At 51.9% G+C, this 17,291-nt stretch overlaps 1 long non-coding RNA gene across 1 annotated transcript; it reads left to right on the top strand.

The window, feature by feature from the left end:
* The first annotated feature begins 7,532 nt into the window (after window positions 1-7,532).
* On the top strand, window positions 7,533-13,844 carry LOC138657092 (uncharacterized). The gene is made up of 2 exons (XR_011317006.1): window positions 7,533-10,153; window positions 10,208-13,844. It is a non-coding gene; the product is annotated as an uncharacterized lncRNA (long non-coding RNA).
* Window positions 13,845-17,291: the final 3,447 nt, after the last annotated feature.

Below are 17,291 nucleotides of genomic sequence, written 5' to 3'. Positions count from 1 at the left end.
GTCATTATCTCAGTAAATTAGAATAATTAACAAAAAACACCTGCAAAGGCTTCCTAAGCATTAGAAAAGGTCCCTTAAAGTCTGTTTCAGTAGCTCCACAATCATGGGGAAGACTGCTGACTTGACAGATGTCCAGAAGACAGTCATTGACACACTCCACAAGGAAGGTAATGCCTCTTTCACACTTCCGTCTTTCAGCTCCCGTCTCAATCCGTCAATTTTTGAGAATGCAGGATCCTGCAAAAAAAATTTGCCTATGTTCCCATAGACTTGTATTAGCAATGCATTGTGATGGATGGCCATCCGTTTTATCCATCCTTCACTGGATCCTGCATAAAAAAAAATGGTCCGTTGGGCAGAGAAAACATTCAGAAGAACGTTTTTCCTGCACATCGGAAAATCGGTCAGCGACGCATCCTGTGCTGCCAGTCACTGGCTACAATGGAAGCCTATGGGCGCAGGATGCGTCGCTGTGAAAAGCAGGAATCCAGCGACGGGTCCCGTCTTTTCAAACTGAGCATGCCTGAAAGAATTTCCTATCAGGGTAATTCTCTCTCGCTCGCTCTCTTTCTCTTTTTACTATTGATACTGCCTATGCAGCATCAATAGTAACAAGATATAATGTTAACAATAAAATAAATCGCAATATTCTCACCTACCGACGTCCCGCACAGCATCACCGATGCTCCCGGCAGCTAGCGTTACTAGTAATACATTGCGAAATCTCGCGAGAAGTCGCAGTCTCGCGCGGGAACGCTGATAGGTGAGGATACTGCAATTTTAAATTTTTTTTAACCTGGTTTGTGTTGTGTATGCATTTGCATACACAACAGGTGCACACAGGCTCGACGGGTCCGTCAGAAAGACGGGCCCAGTGCACACGTTTTCCACAATCTGCACAGGATCCGTCATTTCAACATCTTGACGGATCCTGTGCAAATTTGGAAGATGAAAAAAAAAAGAAGAAAAAAACCGAACAACACAGGTCAAAAGGAAAAAATAAATATAAATAAACATATAATACATAAAGTAGTCAAAGTATAACCGTTATTGGTAATAAATAGGAACAAAGAAAGAAAGAAAAATATGGCAATGTGGTACCAACCACACATAGTGTGTATCAGCCCACAAAAAACACACCTCACAACAAGATCACATAAGTATATGAACTACATGTATATGATACAGATAAACTGACATCCATCAATAATACAGCCCATAAGAAAATATTAAATATATATGTATGAAGTAAAAGGGCATATAAATGACCATATAGATGTCCATATAACATGAAATAATATAGGTATGTAAATACATAAACAGGCAACCAATACAACACGAGAAAAAGGCAGAATAGTATCTGCTCACTCACATCAGTGAGTATATACCATGGTGTAGTGGTCAGTAAGCGTGGGTGATATCTATAAATAATACCGACTACACTGCGTAAGACCCAGCAACGCTGTGACCTGCAGCTGCAAAGATGAGCGGTCACAGCGTGTGGATTAAGGGAGAGAGGTTACCTGTCAGGTGTGGTGAGTGTGGACTGACGCGCCCCGACGCGCGTTTAGGATCAAGCGTCCTTCGTCCTCTTGACTGCACGGATCCGTAGTCTACACTCTGCTCCAGACTTCCTTTCTCCTCAGCGTCTTTCTCCAACTGAACTAACTCCTCCTCCAGACCAGAACACTTAAAGGGAACCCCCAGGCGTTTGTAACTAAAAGAGCCACCTTGTGCAGCACTAATGCTGCATTTGGACAAGGTGGCTCTTTTAGTTATAAAATGTGCCCCCTCATACCATGAAATCGTCAGGGAGGCAGATCTTTCTCCCCTAATTAGAAGCAGCACAGCCATCATGCATGTCCCCTTGGCGCCAGGCGCCGCCTCCTCAGCGTTATTTGAATCTGTCCCGGAGCCTGCGCTGTTATGTTATCCCTTGGGCTTGCGCAGTGAGCGCTGCCCATCCTCTGTCCTCATTTGCAGTCTAGCTGACTGTGCCTGTGCGGCCGCCCTGCCCGAGGTCCCACCCCAGGCAACCCCCACATGTACTCAGCCTAGCTAGTAGCTATTAATCATTCAGCTGCCGTGATGAAAACTAAATCTCCAAACACTAACAAATACTCGGAGATCACCCGAGCGTGCTCTGGAAAACCCGAGCAACGAGTACACTCGCTCATCACTAGTGGTCTATGCCTGGCCTCACTCAAAAGGTTGGGACTGGCATGAAAAATACTAAAAGTCACAACATTTTTGTACAACTACGATATGCACACAAATGTTGCAACATTTCAAACTTTTATGCCAGAATTCTATTGATAACTATTTGATGAATTAGCCCGAGTGTATTTGTACCGCTGATAAACTGGGTAATGTTGGGCTTTATTGGAAGAGTCAAGTAGAAGCTCCACCAATAAACTTACCTGACAAGGCATCTAATATACTAGGTTATCAAGATGTAAGAAAGTACATGTATGTATGTACAGTTGTGGCCAAAAGTATTGACACCCCTGCAATTCTGTCAGATAATACTCAGTTTCTTCCTGAAAATGATTGCAAACACAAATTCTTTGGTATTATTATCTTCATTTAATTTGTCCTAAATGAAAAAACACAAAAGAGAATGAAGCAAAACATTGATCATTTCACACAAAACTCCAAAAATGGGCCAGACAAAAGTATTGGCACCCTCAGCCTAAGGGCATGTGCAGACGTTGCGGATTCTCTGCGGATCCGCAGCGTTTTTTGCGGTGCAGAAACACTGCAGATCCGCAATTGATTTACAGTACAATGTAAATCAATGAGAAAAAAAAATGCTGTGCACACTTTGCAGAAAATCCGCTGCGGAAACGCTGCGGTTTAAAAGAAGTAGCATGTCACTTCTTTTTTGTGAATCTGCAGCGTTTTTGTACCCATTCCATTATAGAAAACCGCAGGGGTAAAAAACGCAGCAAATCCGAAAGAAAACCGCAGCAAAAACGCACAAAAAATGCTGCGGAACCTCACAAAAAACGCGACAAATCCGCAGCTGCGTTTTCTGCCAGGAGAGGCAGAATCCGCACCAGAAATTCCTAAGGCTAATCCGCAACGTGTGCACATAGCCTGATACTTGGTTGCACAACCTTTAGCCAAAATAACTGCGACCAACCACTTCCGGTGACCATCAATGAGTTTCTTACAATGCTCTGCTGGAATTTTAGACCATTCTTCTTTGGCAAACTGCTCCAGGTCCCTGATATTTGAAGGGTGCCTTCTCCAAACTGCCATTTTTAGATCTCTCCACAGGTGTTCTATGGGATTCAGGTCTGGACTCATTGCTGGCCACCTTAGAAGTCTCCAGTGCTTTCTCTCAAACCATTTTCTAGTGCTTTTTGAAGTGTGCTTTGGGTCATTGTCCTGCTGGAAGACCCATGACCTCTGAGGGAGACCCAGCTTTCTCACACTGGGCCCTACATTATGCTGCAAAATTTGTTGGTAGTCTTCAGACTTCATAATGCCATGCACACGGTCAAGCAGTCCAGTGCCAGAGGCAGCAAAGCAACCCCAAAACATCAGGGAACCTCCGCCATGTTTGACTGTAGGGACCGTGTTCTTTTCTTTGAATGCCTCTTTTTTTCTCCTGTAAACTCTATGTTGATGCCTTTGCCCAAAAAGCTCTACTTTTGTCTCATCTGACCAGAGAACATTCTTTCAAAACGTTTTAGGCTTTTTCAGGTAAGATTTGGCAAACTCCAGCCTGGCTTTTTTATGTCTCGGGGTAAGAAGTGGGGTCTTCCTGGGTCTCCTACCATACAGTCCCTTTTCATTCAGATGCCAATGGATAGTACGGGTTGACACTGTTGTAACCTCGGACTGCAGGGCAGCTGGAACTTGTTTGGATGTAAGGGTACCGTCACACTATACGATTTACCTACGATCACGACCAGCGATACGACCTGGCCGTGATCGTAGGTAAATCGTAGTGTGGTCGCTGGGGAGCTGTCACACAGACAGCTCTCCAGCGACCAACGATGCCGAGGTCCCTGGGTAACCAGGGTAAACATCGGGTAACTAAGCGCAGGGCCGCGCTTAGTAACCCGATGTTTACCCTGGTTACAAGCGTAAAACTAAAAAAAAACAAACAGCACATACTTACATTCTGGTGTCCGTCAGGTCCCTTGCCGTCTGCTTCCCGCACTGTGACTGCCGGCCGTAAAGTGAAAGTGAAAGCACAGCTGCTGTGCGCACGCTGCTCTTGGTCACTGATATGCGCACGCTGGTCTCGGTCACTGCTGTGCGCACGCTGCTCTCGTCTCGGTCACTGCTGTGCGCACGCTGCTCTCGTCTCGGTCGCTGCTGTGGGCACGCTGCTCTCGGTCCCTGCTGTGCGCACGCTGCTGTCGGTCACTGCTGTGCGCACGCTGCTCTCGGTCACTGCTGTGGGCACGCTGCTCTCGGTCACTGCTGTGGGCACGCTGCTCTCGGTCACTGCTGTGGGCACGCTGCTCTCGGTCACTGCTGTGGGCAAGCTGCTCTCGGTCGCTGCTGTGCGCACGCTGCTCTCGGTCCCTGCTGTGCGCACGCTGCTCTCGGTCGCTGCTGTGCGCACGCTGCTCTCGGTCCCTGCTGTGCGCACGCTGCTCTCGGTCTCTGCTGTGCGCACGCTGCTCTCGGTCCCTGCTGTGCGCACGCTGCTGTCGGTCGCTGCTGTGCGCACGCTCCTCTCGGTCGCTGCTGTGCGCACGCTGCTCTCGGTCGCTGCTGTGCGCACGCTGCTCTCGGTCGCTGCTGTGCGCACGCTGCTCTCGGTCGCTGCTGTCGGCACGCTGCTGTCGGTCGCTGCTGTGGGCACGCTGCTCTCGGTCGCTGCTGTGCGCACGCTGCTCTCGGTCGCTGCTGTGCGCACGCTGCTCTCGGTCGCTGCTGTGCGCACGCTGCTCTCGGTCGCTGCTGTGCGCACGCTGTTCTCGGTCCCTGCTGTGCGCACGCTGTTCTCGGTCACTGCTATGCGCACGCTGCTCTCGGTCCCTGCTGTGCGCACGCTGCTCTCGGTCCCTGCTGTTCGCACGCTGCTCTCGGTCCCTGCTGTGCGCACGCTGCTCTCGGTCACTGCTGTGCGCACGCTGTTCTCGGTCACTGCTGTGGGCACGCTCCTCTCGGTCCCTGCTGTGCGCACGCTGCTCTTGTCTCGGTCACTGCTGTGCGCACGCTGCTCTCGGTCACTGATATGCGCACGCTGGTCTCGGTCACTGCTGTGCGCACGCTGCTCTCGTCTCGGTCACTGCTGTGCGCACGCTGCTCTCGTCTCGGTCGCTGCTGTGCGCACGCTGCTCTCGGTCACTGCTGTGCGCACGCTGCTCTCGTCTCGGTCGCTGCTGTGCGCACGCTGCTCTCGGTCACTGCTGTGCGCACGCTGCTCTCGGTCACTGCTGTGCGCACGCTGCTCTCGGTCACTGCTGTGCGCTCCCTGCTGTCGGTCCCTGCTGTGCGCACGCTGCTCTCGGTCACTGCTGTGGGCACGCTGCTCTCGGTCACTGCTGTGGGCACGCTGCTCTCGGTCCCTGCTGTGCGCACGCTGCTGTCGGTCGCTGCTGTGCGCACGCTACTCTCGGTCGCTGCTGTGCGCACGCTGCTCTCGGTCGCTGCTGTGCGCACGCTGCTCTCGGTCCCTGCTGTGCGCATGCTGCTCTCGGTCGCTGCTGTGCGCACGCTGTTCTCGGTCCCTGCTGTGCGCACGCTGTTCTCGGTCACTGCTGTGCGCACGCTGCTCTCGGTCCCTGCTGTGCGCACGCTGCTCTCGGTCCCTGCTGTGCGCACGCTGCTCTCGGTCCCTGCTGTGCGCACGCTGCTCTCGGTCACTGCTGTGCGCACGCTGTTCTCGGTCACTGCTGTGGGCACGCTCCTCTCGGTCCCTGCTGTGCGCACGCTGCTCTCGTCTCGGTCACTGCTGTGCGCACGCTGCTCTCGGTCACTGATATGCGCACGCTGGTCTCGGTTACTGCTGTGCGCACGCTGCTCTCGTCTCGGTCACTGCTGTGCGCACGCTGCTCTCGTCTCGGTCGCTGCTGTGCGCACGCTGCTCTCGGTCACTGCTGTGCGCACGCTGCTCTCGTCTCGGTCGCTGCTGTGCGCACACTGCTCTCGGTCACTGCTGTGCGCACGCTGCTCTCGGTCACTGGTGTGCGCACGCTGCTCTCGGTCACTGCTGTGCGCACGCTGCTCTCGGTCACTGCTGTGGGCACGCTGCTCTCGGTCACTGCTGTGCGCACGCTGCTCTCGGTCACTGCTGTGGGCACGCTGCTCTCGGTCACTGCTGTGGGCACGCTGCTCTCGGTCACTGCTGTTCAGCTATGTCTTTCTTAAACACCGGAGACCAGAACTGTGCACAGTATTCTAAGTGTGGTCGAACTAGTGACTTGTATAGTGGTAAAATTATGTTCTCCTCATGAGCATCTATGCCACTTTTAATGCATCCCATTATTTTATTTGCCTTTGTAGCAGCTGCCTGACACTGGCCACTGGCCATTTTGAGTAGTAGTGGTCAAGAGTACCTGTTTTCAAATTGAACTTACGTACGATTGAGTGCGTTTGTTTATTCGCTAAATAAGCGATTTACGTGAATAACTTCGAAACTACACATAGAGTTGATATTTTTGGGGCAAATATTATTCAGGACATTGATATGTTCATTTTGAGTACTTAGTGGTCCAGGGTACCTGTTTTCAAATTAAACTTACGTACGATTGAGTGCGTTTGATTATGCGCGACATAAGCGATTTATGTGAATAACCCAGGACCACAAGTAGTCAAAATAAACGTCTCAAAGTCCTGATCAAAATTTTACCCAAACAATATCGACTCTATGTATAATTCACCATGCATGGAAAATCGAATAGCTAACTAATAGCTAACTGCCATACATGAAAATCGAATAACTAATATCTAATAGCTAACTGCGCACGCTGCTCTCGGTCACTGCTGTTGGCACGCTGCTGTCGGTCGCTGCTGTGGGCACGCTGCTCTCGGTCGCTGCTGTGCGCACGCTGCTCTCAGTCGCTGCTGTGCGCACGCTGCTCTCGGTCACTGCTGTGCGCACGCTGCTCTCGGTCGCTGCTGTGCGCACGCTGTTCTCGGTCCCTGCTGTGCGCACGCTGTTCTCGGTCACTGCTATGCGCACGCTGCTCTCGGTCCCTGCTGTGCGCACGCTGCTCTCGGTCCCTGCTGTGCGCACGCTGCTCTCGGTCCCTGCTGTGCGCACGCTGCTCTCGGTCACTGCTGTGCGCACGCTGTTCTCGGTCACTGCTGTGGGCACGCTCCTCTCGGTCCCTGCTGTGCGCACGCTGCTCTCGTCTCGGTCACTGCTGTGCGCACGCTGCTCTCGGTCACTGATATGCGCACGCTGGTCTCGGTCACTGCTGTGCGCACGCTGCTCTCGTCTCGGTCACTGCTGTGCGCACGCTGCTCTCGTCTCGGTTGCTGCTGTGCGCACGCTGCTCTCGGTCACTGCTGTGCGCACGCTGCTCTCGTCTCGGTCGCTGCTGTGCGCACGCAGTAACCCCCGGATGAGGCACGGAGGGTCGGAAGGAGGGGGGCATGACCGGGGCAGGTTGCCAGTGACCCGGTGATTGGGGATTTTGGGAAAAGGCAGGGAGAACAGCAAGGAAGGAGGGGTGGAGGAAGTAAAGGATTGACAAAGGGAAATGACATAAGGGAAGTGACCTAGGCACAGGGGAGAAGGGGGGAGATCAAGGGGGATAAAAGGAGGCAGGGAGGAGCAGTAACTTTCTTTTCACTCCCAGGACAGCGGGAAAACAAGCAAGCAGACTTCTGGAAAGACATTGGAAATCCTCAGACAACTACTCCACTCATCGGTTCACATACACAATCCTTCAAGCAAACAAAGAAAACAGGAAGCGTGTCTGCTGCTTCAGGGAGTATAATATTGGGGACATCATTATGAGGGATGCGGGGACATGTACCTGATACACCATGTACTGCTGCAGTATCTGATCCTGTATATATATATAGGATCATTATATCCTGGGAGGTCTTTGCCCTCAGGGATTTCTATATGTTAGCTGCCTCAAGGGTACCTGTGGCATGGTTGCAGACACGGGTACATATATAGTATTATATATAGATAATGCTGTTATATTATGTACTGCAGGGCTGTTATGCCATGGATTATTGCCCAATTATTCATGGCGGACGTGTGTGTGTGTGTGTGTGTGTATATATATATATATATATGTATATATGTATGTATGTATGGATACACATACATACATACATATATGCATACTGCCATAGGGTTTATATATGGGACTGGGGGTATTTAGAGATACTGTAGTAAGTTGGTGTATGGCGATGAGGTAGACGTGTTGCAGATGAGTGCATGGTGAGTATATGGGATGCTTCAATATAATGCATGACAAGGATGTATATACTGCAATTTAGTCCAGGGATATACCCCATTACAGGCATGGTGTTTGTATGGATACTGTTCTATATGACCTCCCCAAAAACAACATGGATAATATTGACTATTAAGGGTTTGACATATATAACGGATGTATCACAAGTATTACTAGGGCAGACTATCCGGTATATGGGTCCTTGATTATATATTTTGATACTATTACGGTATATTATTTATATATACTGCCATTAATTTCATGGTGCAAAGGGGTTACATCAATATCACGCTCTATTAATATCCTTATACATTAATATTATATATCATAGACACTGGGTATAATATATGACGGTATATACATATTGCTGGAGGATTCATGGCGGATTTTTCGGTATTATATTATATGTAGATATATATATATATATATATATATATATATATATATATATATATATATATATATATGTGTGTGTATGCATGTGTATACAGGTATATGGATATATAGGTATATGCTGTTGTATAGTACGTGTGTCGGACCTACAGATATTTTGGCATTATTCATTGCTGATATATCAGATAACTCAGTATAGGGTATGGCATATAGTCATGTATATACTACAACCATTACAGTAGAGCCGCCATTACCATGTGTCCCAAAGAAGGAGGGGGGAGGCCTGTACTTCCAGTTTTATGATACCTATTACACCAGGCTGTATGCTGGGGGTGGGGTGAGGCCCTGAGGGGAACTGCACACACACTCCCAAGGAAGGGGGAAGTGTGGCCTGTGCTATATACTCAACATATGGTGTGTATGGAGTCTATCTATCCATGCCAGTTCTACTGGGAAGATATACGCTTCACCTATATATACGTTGTACCCCTGAGGTTAGCTGCACCTCAGTATATATATATGGCTGTACCCCGGCATATATTATTATTATATTTGTTTTATTTATTTATATAACCCCATTAATTCCATGGTGCTGTACATTAAAAAAAAAGGGGGTTACATACAGTGTTATAGATATTGTTTACAGTAAGCAAATTTACAATTACAGACTGGTAAAGAGGGGAGAGGACCCTGTCCTTGCAGACTTACATACTACAAATATTTCCTCCATATGTATATTTTTAATCCAAAATTATGGCAGGCCCACAGTATATGGGGGGACTTAATAATAATAATAAAAATGGTCTTTGTTGTTGTGTCGCGCTGGCATGGCCGCGGCGCTTTGCAGTCTGCACACATTGTCATTGCTGTCCCCATTGGGGCACACAAGCTAAAATAGTATATATGGCACTTCCTCTATAGGTATAGTCGGACCCTGAAGGTATAGTGCTACCCGGGGATATACATTATATATCCATACTCCGGAAGCTCAGTATACATGGCTATACACCGCATGGGCCATTATAAGCCTGTATAGGGCTGTTTCCTGCATATATGGCGGCATTTAGTTTTTTATATTGTGCCCGGCTTGAGGGCTCTCCCTAGTGGTGCTGTATTGTCATTACAGTGGGTTAGTAGTCATGCTATTTACCCACCATTTGCTTATATACATTGCCGATGATGGCACAGAGGTTGTGGGGAAGAGTTCACCTAGAGCCTTACCTCACATGTAATCACATAATATAAAGAATAAGATGGGCGTCTACTCGTTTAAAAAAAAAAAAAAAAAAAAAAAAAAAAGGCTCGGTTTTTAATGGGTGTAGCCTGCACTGCAACCAAGAGGCAGAGCCAGAGGCGCCGTGTTTTTATAGGTATAGCCTGCGCTGAAACCAAGAGGCAGAGCCAGAGGCGCGGTGTTTTTATAGGTATAGCCTACGCTGAAACCAAGAGGCTGAGCCAGAAACACACATGCTGGCATTACTGAGGGCAGGCAGAGCCATGGACATACCAGTGCTGGCTATTACTAAGGGCTAGCAGAGACAGAAACACAACAGTTTAGGCCATAACTTAGGGCAGGCAGAGCCATGAGCGGTGCCTTTATCCTATTTGAATTACCGTAATTTAAGTAATATATATGAATTGCCGTAATTTAAGGAAGATAGTGGGTGAGGAATTAGTCAACACAGGACGCAGGTGACTAATGGGTATAGTCTGAGGTTATGCACGGATATGGACTGTTATACTGACCAACTCTTGTTTCTTTAAGGCTGTCTTCTGCACATCAGTAATCCAGTGCAATAAACTGAAGAGCAGTATACCTAATCGGGGTGTCTTTCAGTCCGGTGGAGTGACTAAAGAAAAATGTGAGGCCTATTCCCAGCGCCATCCAGCAGGGAAAGCAGCTAAGATGGGAGCGGCTTCAGACCTTGGGCCCCGGAAGCAGAAGAAGAAGGCCTGCCCTCCCGGACTCTGGAGGGTGGCATCAGGGCTGCCGAGCCACTGATCAAGTCATCCTTAGCAAGTACCACATGGGCAGCTTATCTATGCACATGGCAACTGGGGAAATACTGGTTGAGGCAAGGGAGGGAGGACTTGACAGAGGAAGAACAGATAGGGATTTTTATTGGTGGGAAGTAGGCAGGCCGCGGTTGGTAAGTGGTCTACAGCGTAGATCAATCAGTTAATTTCAGGTTTAGTGTTTGGGTTTAAAGCTGGGGAACAGAACGGACTTGAGAAAGAATTGTTTAGTAAGACAGGCCTTCAAGGGTGCCCGGAAAGGAAAAAGGCAGGAAGGATAGCAGGCGGCCTGTACCACTTGGTTTATGGGAGAACCTAGGATTATATTTAGAAACGGTGTGCATGTCACGTTTTGAGGTGGGGCTGTTTAGGCTGGCATTCTCATTGGCATTTTTCGGGGCAATAAGGCTAGGGGAATTGGTAGCACCGGGCGGAGGAAAAGCTGGGGGCAATTTAGCAAAAGACATGATGGCTACGCACAAATTATTAGAATTATAGATCAGAAGATCAAAACGGATCAGGGGGGGGAAAGGAAAATGGTGCTATTGGAAAAGGTCAGCGGTCTATCATGTGTCCTTGGAAATGTTTTATGATATTCACGACCACCAGGCCTCAACGTGATGGACTGCTGCTATGTCACGAGGATGGGTCCTTCTTGTCCAAGTAGCAATTTATTAAAGTATTCTGGATGTGCTTGGTAAGAATAGGCACGGATCCTGGCAAATACAAAGGGCATTCCTTTCAGATTGGGGCGGCAACGGAGGTCTCAGTGGGTGGACTGAGCCAAAAACAATAAAGCGAATTGGCCGGGGGGAGTCCCAACGGTACAGGTCTTACGTACGACCTCAAGGTTATGGGGGTACGCCACACTAATCTCTTTCTGGTTTGTTACAGGACAAGTCCCGATCGTTATCTTAATTTTTGGACAATCGGACGTTTTCATTCAGGGGAGCACAGCGGGCTGACAGATGGGGACGGGAGACAGTTAGGTTTTGCAAGAGAAAGAGCGGTGATTAGGTGGCTGGGGAACAGGGGTTTAACATGGGCCGGGTTCTACCTTCTCGGGCGGTATACCTTTATGGGACCACAGGTATATTAGTATTACACGCAAGGGGTAATGACTTGGGATCCAGCTCGGGAAAAGGACTGAGTGACAGCATCAGAAGGGAGGTGAAGCAGCTGGAATTAGTGTTTCCAAGTATGAGGCAAGTGTGGTCTGACATGGTTCCTAGAAGGAAATGGTGAGGGGATCGGTCAGTGGGAAGAATTAACAAGGTCAAGGGTAATAAAGAAGTATCAAAGATCTTGTTGCGAAACGGGGGGCTGGCGATACGTTACGCAGGCTTAGATTCTACGGAAAGAGATTGCTGGTTAGGGGATGAGTGCATTTGAGCACTGTAAGGATGGATTTGTGGATTGACTGCTTGCGAGAGGGGATACAGAGGGCCACAGCAGGGCGGTTTGGTGGGGTCTCAAGCACTTGAAGGGGAGGTCAAGTGCTCTCGGTGTGGCGCTGGTGGGTCCTCGAAGCTGGCAAAAAAGTTCGGTATGGGGGGGTTCTTGCATTGCAGGACCCCCCTACAGTGGATGGTTACGGGTTGTTGGTGGTCTGGTGAGACTTGGGTGATACCCGACGAGGCAAGTCGGGGTCACATTATCATGGGACCCGGAGGGCCACCCGATGTTGGAGGTCGGGTGCGCGGTACCGATGGGTGGGTACCCGACGATGGAAGTCGGGTACAGGTTTAACGGTGTGGAGGCAACCTCTTCCCTCAATTCATGGTGCTTCCGAGCCGGGAGGAAAAACGCGGCTGGAAGTAAGGCTGGGAGGGAAGAGGCAATGCCGACGGTTTAATCACCAGACCAGGATCGGGTTAGCTTCGAGGGCCCCACCAAGTGTCTTTAATTATTATTAGTATTATTATTAATATTATTATTATTAATAATAAATTGGCTGCTGTGGCCGTTATTATCCAAAAGTACTGGAGTGGCGTGTTTATTCAAGGGAAAAAGGGGGAAGGTCACGGAGAGTCAACCTTGCCAAGGTCAAGTAACCCCCGGATGAGGCACGGAGGGTCGGAAGGAGGGGGGCATGACCGGGGCAGGTTGCCAGTGACCCGGTGATTGGGGATTTTGGGAAAAGGCAGGGAGAACAGCAAGGAAGGAGGGGTGGAGGAAGTAAAGGATTGACAAAGGGAAATGACATAAGGGAAGTGACCTAGGCACAGGGGAGAAGGGGGGAGATCAAGGGGGATAAAAGGAGGCAGGGAGGAGCAGTAACTTTCTTTTCACTCCCAGGACAGCGGGAAAACAAGCCCCACCCACCCATCCCAGAGGAGGAGAAGAATGACTGGGTCGCAGTGGCCGGATCAATAATTCGAATAAGGATATGAAGGATACTTATGCAAACGTGTTTAATTTGGCAGTTACCTTTAAGCCCAGGGGAAGGGCAATCCAACGCCATGGTTCCCTGGAGGTTTCCCCCACAGGGGGTTTTTCCTCTCCTGACTGGTGGCGGATGGCTCTTCGTGAGCCTGAGGTTCTGTTATGTTATAATCAATGGAATAGTGATTTGAGCGCTGGTGGGTCCTCGAAGCTGGCAAAAAAGTTCGGTATGGGGGGGTTCTTGCATTGCAGGACCCCCCTACAGTGGATGGTTACGGGTTGTTGGTGGTCTGGTGAGACTTGGGTGATACCCGACGAGGCAAGTCGGGGTCACATTATCATGGGACCCGGAGGGCCACCCGATGTTGGAGGTCGGGTGCGCGGTACCGATGGGTGGGTACCCGACGATGGAAGTCGGGTACAGGTTTAACGGTGTGGAGGCAACCTCTTCCCTCAATTCATGGTGCTTCCGAGCCGGGAGGAAAAACGCGGCTGGAAGTAAGGCTGGGAGGGAAGAGGCAATGCCGACGGTTTAATCACCAGACCAGGATCGGGTTAGCTTCGAGGGCCCCACCAAGTGTCTTTAATTATTATTAGTATTATTATTAATATTATTATTATTAATAATAAATTGGCTGCTGTGGCCGTTATTATCCAAAAGTACTGGAGTGGCGTGTTTATTCAAGGGAAAAAGGGGGAAGGTCACGGAGAGTCAACCTTGCCAAGGTCATGCTCTCGGTCACTGCTGTGCGCACGCTGCTCTCGGTCACTGCTGTGCGCACGCTGCTCTCGGTCACTGCTGTGCGCACGCTGCTCTCGGTCACTGCTGTGCGCTCCCTGCTGTCGGTCCCTGCTGTGCGCACGCTGCTCTCGGTCACTGCTGTGGGCACGCTGCTCTCGGTCACTGCTGTGGGCACGCTGCTCTCGGTCCCTGCTGTGCGCACGCTGCTGTCGGTCGCTGCTGTGCGCACGCTACTCTCGGTCGCTGCTGTGCGCACGCTGCTCTCGGTCACTGCTGTGCGCACGCTGCTCTCGGTCCCTGCTGTGCGCACGCTGCTCTCGGTCACTGCTGTGCGCACGCTGCTCTCGGTCCCTGCTGTGCGCACGCTGTTCTCGGTCCCTGCTGTGCGCACGCTGTTCTCGGTCACTGCTGTGCGCACGCTGCTCTCGGTCCCTGCTGTGCGCACGCTGCTCTCGGTCCCTTCTGTGCGCACGCTGCTCTCGGTCCCTGCTGTGCGCACGCTGCTCTCGGTCACTGCTGTGCGCACGCTGTTCTCGGTCACTGCTGTGCGCACGCTGCTCTCGTCTCGGTCACTGCTGTGCGCACGCTGCTCTCGGTCACTGATATGCGCACGCTGGTCTCGGTCACTGCTGTGCGAACGCTGCTCTCGTCTCGGTCACTGCTGTGCGCACGCTGCTCTCGTCTCGGTCGCTGCTGTGCGCACGCTGCTCTCGGTCACTGCTGTGCGCACGCTGCTCTCGTCTCGGTCGCTGCTGTGCGCACGCTGCTCTCGGTCACTGCTGTGCGCACGCTGCTCTCGGTCACTGGTGTGCGCACGCTGCTCTCGGTCACTGCTGTGCGCACGCTGCTCTCGGTCACTGCTGTGGGCACGCTGCTCTCGGTCACTGCTGTGGGCACGCTGCTCTCGGTCACTGCTGTGGGCAAGCTGCTCTCGGTCGCTGCTGTGCGCACGCTGCTCTCGGTCCCTGCTGTGCGCACGCTGCTCTCGGTCGCTGCTGTGCGCACGCTGCTCTCGGTCCCTGCTGTGCGCACGCTGCTCTCGGTCGCTGCTGTGCGCACGCTGCTCTCGGTCCCTGCTGTGCGCACGCTGCTCTCGGTCGCTGCTGTGCGCACGCTGCTCTCGGTCCCTGCTGTGCGCACGCTGCTCTCGGTCCCTGCTGTGCGCACGCTGCTCTCGGTCGCTGCTGTGCGCACGCTGTTCTCGGTCCCTGCTGTGCGCACGCTGCTCTCGGTCCCTGCTGTGCGCACGCTGCTCTCGGTCCCTGCTGTGCGCACGCTGCTCTCGGTCACTGCTGTGCGCACGCTGTTCTCGGTCACTGCTGTGGGCACGCTCCTCTCGGTCCCTGCTGTGCGCACGCTGCTCTCGTCTCGGTCACTGCTGTGCGCACGCTGCTCTCGGTCACTGATATGCGCATGCTGGTCTCGGTCACTGCTGTGCGAACGCTGCTCTCGTCTCGGTCACTGCTGTGCGCACGCTGCTCTCGTCTCGGTCGCTGCTGTGCGCACGCTGCTCTCGGTCCCTGCTGTGCGCACGCTGCTCTCGGTCCCTGCTGTGCGCACGCTGCTCTCGGTCCCTGCTGTGCGCACGCTGCTCTCGGTCCCTGCTGTGGGCACGCTGCTCTCGGTCCCTGCTGTGCGCACGCTGCTGTCGGTCGCTGCTGTGCGCACGCTGCTCTCGGTCGCTGCTGTGCGCACGCTGCTCTCGGTCCCTGCTGTGCGCACGCTGCTCTCGGTCCCTGCTGTGCGCACGCTGCTCTCGGTCACTGCTGTGCGCACGCTGTTCTCGGTCACTGCTGTGGGCACGCTCCTCTCGGTCCCTGCTGTGCGCACGCTGCTCTCGTCTCGCTCACTGCTGTGCGCACGCTGCTCTCGGTCACTGATATGCGCACGCTGGTCTCGGTCACTGCTGTGCGCACGCTGCTCTCGTCTCGGTCACTGCTGTGCGCACGCTGCTCTCGTCTCGGTCGCTGCTGTGGGCACGCTGCTCTCGGTCCCTGCTGTGCGCACGCTGCTGTCGGTCACTGCTGTGCGCACGCTGCTCTCGGTCACTGCTGTGGGCACGCTGCTCTCGGTCACTGCTGTGGGCACGCTGCTCTCGGTCACTGCTGTGCGCACGCTGCTCTCGGTCACTGCTGTGCGCACGCTGCTCTCGGTCACTGCTGTGGGCACGCTGCTCTCGGTCACTGCTGTGGGCAAGCTGCTCTCGGTCGCTGCTGTGCGCACGCTGCTCTCGGTCCCTGCTGTGCGCACGCTGCTCTCGGTCGCTGCTGTGCGCACGCTGCTCTCGGTCCCTGCTGTGCGCACGCTGCTCTCGGTCCCTGCTGTGCGCACGCTGCTCTCGGTCCCTGCTGTGCGCACGCTGCTGTCGGTCGCTGCTGTGCGCACGCTACTCTCGGTCGCTGCTGTGCGCACGCTGCTCTCGGTCGCTGCTGTGCGCACGCTGCTCTCGGTCGCTGCTGTGCGCACGCTGCTCTCGGTCGCTGCTGTGCGCACGCTGCTCTCGGTCGCTGCTGTGCGCACGCTGCTCTCGGTCCCTGCTGTGGGCACGCTGCTCTCGGTCCCAGCTGTGCGCACGCTGCTGTCGGTCACTGCTGTGGGCACGCTGCTCTCGGTCACTGCTGTGGGCACGCTGCTCTCGGTCACTGCTGTGCGCACGCTGCTCTCGGTCACTGCTGTGGGCACGCTGCTCTCGGTCACTGCTGTGGGCACGCTGCTCTCGGTCACTGCTGTTCAGCTATGTCTTTCTTAAACACCGGAGACCAGAACTGTGCACAGTATTCTAAGTGTGGTCGAACTAGTGACTTGTATAGAGGTAAAATTATGTTCTCCTCATGAGCATCTATGCCACTTTTAATGCATCCCATTATTTTATTTGCCTTTGTAGCAGCTGCCTGACACTGGCCACTGGCCATTTTGAGTAGTAGTGGTCAAGAGTACCTGTTTTCAAATTGAACTTACGTACGATTGAGTGCGTTTGTTTATTCGCTAAATAAGCGATTTACGTGAATAACTTCGAAACTACACATAGAGTTGATATTTTTGGGGCAAATATTATTCAGGACATTGATATGTTCATTTTGAGTACTTAGTGGTCCAGGGTACCTGTTTTCAAATTAAACTTACGTACGATTGAGTGCGTTTGATTATGCGCGACATAAGCGATTTATGTGAATAACCCAGGACCACAAGTAGTCAAAATAAACGTCTCAAAGTCCTGATCAAAATTTTACCCAAACAATATCGACTCTATGTATAATTGACCATGCATGGAAAATCGAATAGCTAACTAATAGCTAACTGCCATACATGAAAATCGAATAACTAATATCTAATAGCTAACTGCGCACGCTGGTCTCGGTCACTGC

This window comes from Ranitomeya imitator, chromosome 1, assembly GCF_032444005.1.
Source record: "Ranitomeya imitator isolate aRanImi1 chromosome 1, aRanImi1.pri, whole genome shotgun sequence".
Classification (NCBI taxonomy): Eukaryota; Metazoa; Chordata; class Amphibia; order Anura; family Dendrobatidae; genus Ranitomeya; species Ranitomeya imitator.
The sequence above is the reverse complement of the archived record's forward strand: the minus strand, read 5'-3'. Positions and strand labels throughout refer to the sequence as shown.